The sequence below is a fragment of the Lampetra fluviatilis genome, chromosome 37 (assembly GCF_964198595.1).
Source record: "Lampetra fluviatilis chromosome 37, kcLamFluv1.1, whole genome shotgun sequence".
NCBI classification, from domain to species: Eukaryota; Metazoa; Chordata; class Hyperoartia; order Petromyzontiformes; family Petromyzontidae; genus Lampetra; species Lampetra fluviatilis.
The window spans coordinates 5,984,430-5,990,429 of record NC_136311.1 but is presented as its reverse complement, the minus strand read 5'-3'; positions in this window follow the sequence as shown (position 1 = coordinate 5,990,429).

The following is a 6,000-nucleotide window of genomic DNA, read 5'->3' as shown; positions in this document are numbered from 1 at the left end:
GAGCCAAGATGTGACCAAAAATAAGTTTCTTGGAAGGAGACGACATTTTTTTTTTCAATAAAAGGTCATGGATAGAAATTCTCATTTTAGGCACGCTTGTATTTGTATCTAAAATTATCTGCTTATATTCAGAATAGACAACTTGGCAGTGTTAAATGTTCCACTCGGCAGGAGCACATTGTCACACCACATTCTGCAATTAGGAAATATGCTGGATGGGCAATATCCGTGGTGCGTACGGTGGTACAGAAACACGCGGTGCGGTCGACCTAGCTACCCCAGTTAAATTTCTGGTCATGTCTAGAATCAGTGGCATCTTACATCAGAAACATTCCTGAACCTCCCTTCCACTTCTCCTACCCACACTGACCAGGGTGATGAAGCAGAGAAGCCCATGATCGACATGACCTTCGTTGGTGCATTGAGACTTGATTTTTTGTTTAACAAGGCAATTTACAGTATTGCAGAGACCTTGATACGTGTGTATGATGTTTGTTTGATTCACAGAGAGTCTGAGGATCCAACTCCTCCATAATTAGTCAACTTTCCCTGCAATAAAAAAAAGTTGTTACTTGTAAACGTATTGACGCTCAAATAACCCAACTACAGTACATCATAAAATGTTGTCTAAATTATTTCTCCAGTTTGACAAGGTTTGATTCTTTAGATTCAGTCAAAATAGATAAATAGATAAAAAAGCAAATTACCGGAAAAATATAAACTGTGGCCCACAGCCCGTGACTTTATATCATAAGTCACATGAGGCCTACCAATTCAATCTTAACCCTAACTCTTCTCTTTCAGCTGTCTTACTGTAAAGATATGATCGCTACAACCTCTCCCGATCTAAATCCACACTGAATTTCCCTTAACAATTTTTATATCTAATTCGTTATCCTATTGAGCAATATTTTGGTAAATGCCTTAACTGAAATACCAGATCAGACTTATTCTGCTGCACTTTTTCCTATCCTCATTCCTATGTAGTAGTATGATAATTGTCATCGGTCATAACATATATTAATTAATCATGTGAACGTTTTCAAAACGCACAATGAATACGTTTTAAAAACATAGCAAGGGATACTTTTGGTTTGCAGATGAAGCTCAGATTGTGGTGGATACTAATAAGCAGCATTATCCAAGTGACGTAATAGATACACTGTAGCGTGGGTAGAGCGACGCCTGGTGGATAAAGTGCATACTACAAAAGTACAAATGCACCAGGGACTTTGGCTTCAATCACTTTTCATCAGTCGAAAAGTTAAATTTTATTACTCATTATAACAGCATCCCATAACGCTGTACATTAGTTATATATGAGGATCAAATCTCATATACAACCACTGCCAAGCGAATGAAAACCTTACTACCAAGGAAAATCTAAAATGAATAAACAAACACTGTAAAGAAATGGCACAAAAACAAAAAAAGCACAAACAACGCAAAAGTTATCACAGCAGAGAAATGTGTCCATTTGGTCTACACATCCCAGAGCACAATTCCAACTTCTCAACAAAAAGCCAGGAAACCTTCGCAGGAGAGGCGTCGGAGTACCAAAAAGTATTGGTTCAATACTATTAGACTACATTTCGATTTAAAGCTTTCGTGACTGCAGGGATTCATCTTCTTGGTGCTTTCGTTAAAGTCACGTAAAAGGGAATTAATAAAGTAATAAAAATAAAATATCATAAAATAATTCTCACGACTTTCGATTGAAAGCTTTCGTGACTGCAGGGATTCATCTTCTTGGTTCTTTCGGTAAAGTCACGTAGAAGGGAATTAATAAAATAATACAAATAAAACAGAATAAAATAATTCTCACGACGTTTCGGCCACAACGCAAGCAGCTGTCCTCAGGTAAAGAACAGGTCTGTCGGGAAGACGCTGTCTTTGCGTTGTGGCCGAAACGTCGTGAGAATTATTTATCATGTTTTATTATTTTTTATTTCATTATTTCCCTTCTACGTGACTTTACCGAAAGAACCAAGAAGATAGTAGACTACAATTAGGCGTTTGCTGTCACGACTTCCTCATGCATACGGGGTGAGAGAATTCATGACAGACAAAATGCAGTTTTTTTTAAGTGTGTTTAGCTCTACATGACTATGCACTACTACACTATACACTACTATAAACTACACCTCTATCCACAGATTCTAGCTCTACAATTACTATACACTACTATACACTACACTATACACTACTATACACCACTATACACTACTACACTAGACGTTGACCTTGTCATGCCCCTCACCTCTAAGTTTTTACTGGTAGGAACGAAGTGAACCAGCCTACAATAGATTATATCGTCCGTCCGTCCGATGTCCGATTAGGTGTAGCAACATCAACCCCTACTGCAAACACTTGGCAGGACCCTACAAAAACCTTTAGACTCAGTGAGGCTTTCCTGGCTAAACAAGTGTAACATTCCCTTATAATTCCCTGAGATAGTTTTTAAATAATTCCCTGAGATAGTTTTTAATTAAAACATTTAACTTCAAAATTAACTCACAGCGTCTTAAAGCCTACAGCTAGGCCTAAAGCCTAGGACTAGGCCTCAAACTCTCCCTTCGTATCGTACCCCCGCCATTTCATTTTATTATAGCCATTCATTTGTTCGTTCCTACCAGCCCACCCCGCAGGGACCTGTTAGTCTGCACCCCAATTTGATTTTGAGGCACAGTTAATAGGAAAAGCCGATTCTAGTGTGGGGGTGGGGATATAAAAGTTCCTTATGTGATTTTTTGCAAAATATTAATTCCAACTGTGTTCCTGGGAATACAATATGACCTTCGTCAAAGTTTCTTATGCCCATAATCAACAGCATCTATGGGATACGCAGGGTAGTATGTGAGTGTTGCTTCTCTATGGAAATTGGTGTACTTCATAAGAACTGTTATATTTTGTCTGTACTTGAACACTGATAAATACAAGTTTTCAAACATGTTTTTTTTTAGCAGAGGTCAGTCATAATCATGGGCCACTGTTGGACGAAAGCTTCCCTAATCCGCTGCCATATCTCACGATCCTGTGATGCAACAATCCACCCAGCACCACCAAGCACTGGATTATCCTAGGAGCAAAAGTAGCTACACATGTAGTAGTAGCTACACATGTAGTAGTAGCTACACATGTAGCTACGGGCCCCGCACTTTCAAGGGCCCCGCGCTAAATGCTTTCAAGCTGTCAATTCCGGTTCAGTGATTCTGCACTTGCTCTATTACCATAGTACTATACTGCCTTCAACTTTTATGAACGACCGGGTGTTTTAGGTTAGCGATTTGTCGTATTACCAGGCTGTATAGCAAATTTAAAAATACAATTACTTTACTATGCAAGTTAAACATTTGTGTTTTAATATTAATGTTTTTTTTTATTTAGGGTCCCTTTATAACATATGTCGCAGGCTCTGCACTAGCTTAATCCAGCACTGGCACCTACATCTGCTTTCATCGCTCCATCTCCTTGGTAGCTCGCTATCCCACTGGCGAAATCCTTATTTATCTGACGGTAGCCGGGTAAGATTTCACACCCTCCCCAGGTGTCGCAATCTGGCCCCGACAAAACCGCTGACGCTATCAACGACCAGCGTCGCGGAGTTGATGCCGAAGCTGTTCCAAAAACCCGTGGATAGAGTTAGGCATCAGGCAGGAACGTACCACGGCATACCATCCTCACGCTCACGGGGTAGTTGAGCGTGCGAACTGGACGCTAGCGGGTAAAACTGAGAATAAGTAATATAAAAAAAAAATTAAACACGCTTTTATGAAATGTACTAGTAATGGAAGAACTCCACGACTCAAGGAAGTGGCCCCGAAGCTTGCCATAACGTAAGGAGCCGTGGTCAATTACAGCCAACGTCAGTTGAGCGTGGACAATTAGACCCAAGCCGAAACATAACATGTAAAAATGAATATTTAAAAATATGTTTTTTTAAATTTTTAATGATAGAATATAGTATTGTCATCAGTATGACATAAGTATACCAAGTTTGCAGTCGATACCACATTGGGAAGTGGGTTAAAACTGAGTTGCAAGATTTGAGGATACAACAACGACAATAACAACAGACAGAGTGAGTTAAATTAAAGCGTGGAATAAATGGTAGCGACGAACCAACCGGACTGGGACGACCACCTCTCCCCTATGTCCTGTCCATCTGCCACACATCTGTGTGTGTGTGTTAGTGTTAGAGACGGCTGTAAGAATTCTTCTTAACGCCTGTGGTCAGTGTGGCCAGACAGAAACGACATGCTTCACCGTGCCACCGGCTCATTGTGTAAAGATGAGCGCCGTTGGATGCGATGCTTTTCTCGTAGAAAAGGGAAACTTCAGTTCAATAATATCATTTTATATAGCGTCATTTCATGCAATTGCATCACACAACGCTGCACATGAATTATCCACTATGAGACCTCCTTTACCAGTAGCAGAATATCGTAATAGGTTTTTACCCTTTTATCTGGTACAAAAACTGACACCTTTATACAAGGGATCATGTTTGCAATAACCACAACACAAGCAGTCAAAATGCAAACAAAAAGTATTTTGACTGCTTGTGTTGTGGTTAGTTTTTGTACCAGATAAAAGGGTAAAACCCTATTACAACATCAATTATCCAATTCCGGACACAGATAATGCAAAAACAAAACTCCACTACTTACCAAAAATATGACATTTTTAATACATAATGATTAAAATACACATGTGAAAATCAATTGAAAGAAATAAATCCGTCTGGTGCAATACCGCCACCTGATGGCCGAGTGGTTTAATAGCAGTAGTGGTGAGATGTTAACTCCCTCGCCTGGTATACAGAAGGTCGTGGATTCCATCTCGACCCTGACGCCTGTTGTGTATTTGGAGTTTGCGTGTCTCTCTCTCTCTCTCTTTTCTCCCCGTGGTCGCGTGGATTTTTCTCCAAGTCCTCCGGGTTTTCTCTCCACATTTAGAATCAACGTGCGTTCAGAGGATTTAGCTGCTATAAATGTCCACATGATGAAAAGCCACTTCGTTGAGCTATAATTTGTGGCCAGGTCGCTTCTGAAAAATAGATATATAGCTCACTGGGCCTTATCTGGTAAAATTAAAATTGTATAAGAGTTGTTTATAGAAACTTAAGTTTGTTGCAAAAGCGCTAACCTAGTGGCCTAGATTATTTGGCTTCTATACATTTCCACGTCAGCCACAAATTTGAGCTGGCATCTGTGGCCAGGTCGCTTCTGAAAAAGAGCTACTGTATATAGATAGCTCAGCGGGCCTTACCTGGTAAAATGTAAATAGTTTAAGAGTTTAGTTTATAGAAACGTCAGTTTGGTGGTGGAAAAGCACCACATCGTGGCCTAGATGAGAAGTGGCATAATTGTTTACATTTCCTTTACGCTACTTGGCACGACTGTCTTGTTTTTGTTATTATTTGTTGTTGTAACGTTCTGAGCAGCCCCTACTGGACATCAGTGAAAAAGAGCTTTATAGCTCATCGGATTCCTCCGGTATAAATACATATTTAGATTCTGGTTGTGGAGGCACTGAGAGGGAGAATTCCCCAGGGTTGTGGAGCGGCAACGCAAAGCTCAGCCGGGTTTCCGACCTTCACCCGATCTTTGAATCAGAATCTTTATACTAGTAGGAACCACCTGGTTCCACCAGCCCACAGGGGATTATTGTGTCCGTCCGTCCGTCGTGTATCCAAAAATGGGAGGGGTGGGGCTGGGTGGGGAGGGTGGGGAGGGGCTGGGTGGGGAGGGGAGGGTGGGGCTGGGTGGGGGGTGGGAGGGGTGGGACTGGGTGGGGAGGTGCTGGTCACCCCGTGGTGCCCTTATAAAACTCAACGTTTAACCTACTCACGCCGGCTTGTGCCCGCCCTCACAGTCGGAATACACCACGCCGCCGTTGACCCTGGCCATTGACCGAGCAACCCAACGTTCCTACCAGCTCCCTCCGCAGGAATGTGTTTTAATACGGGGAGTAATCCGATGAGCCATGAAGCTCTTT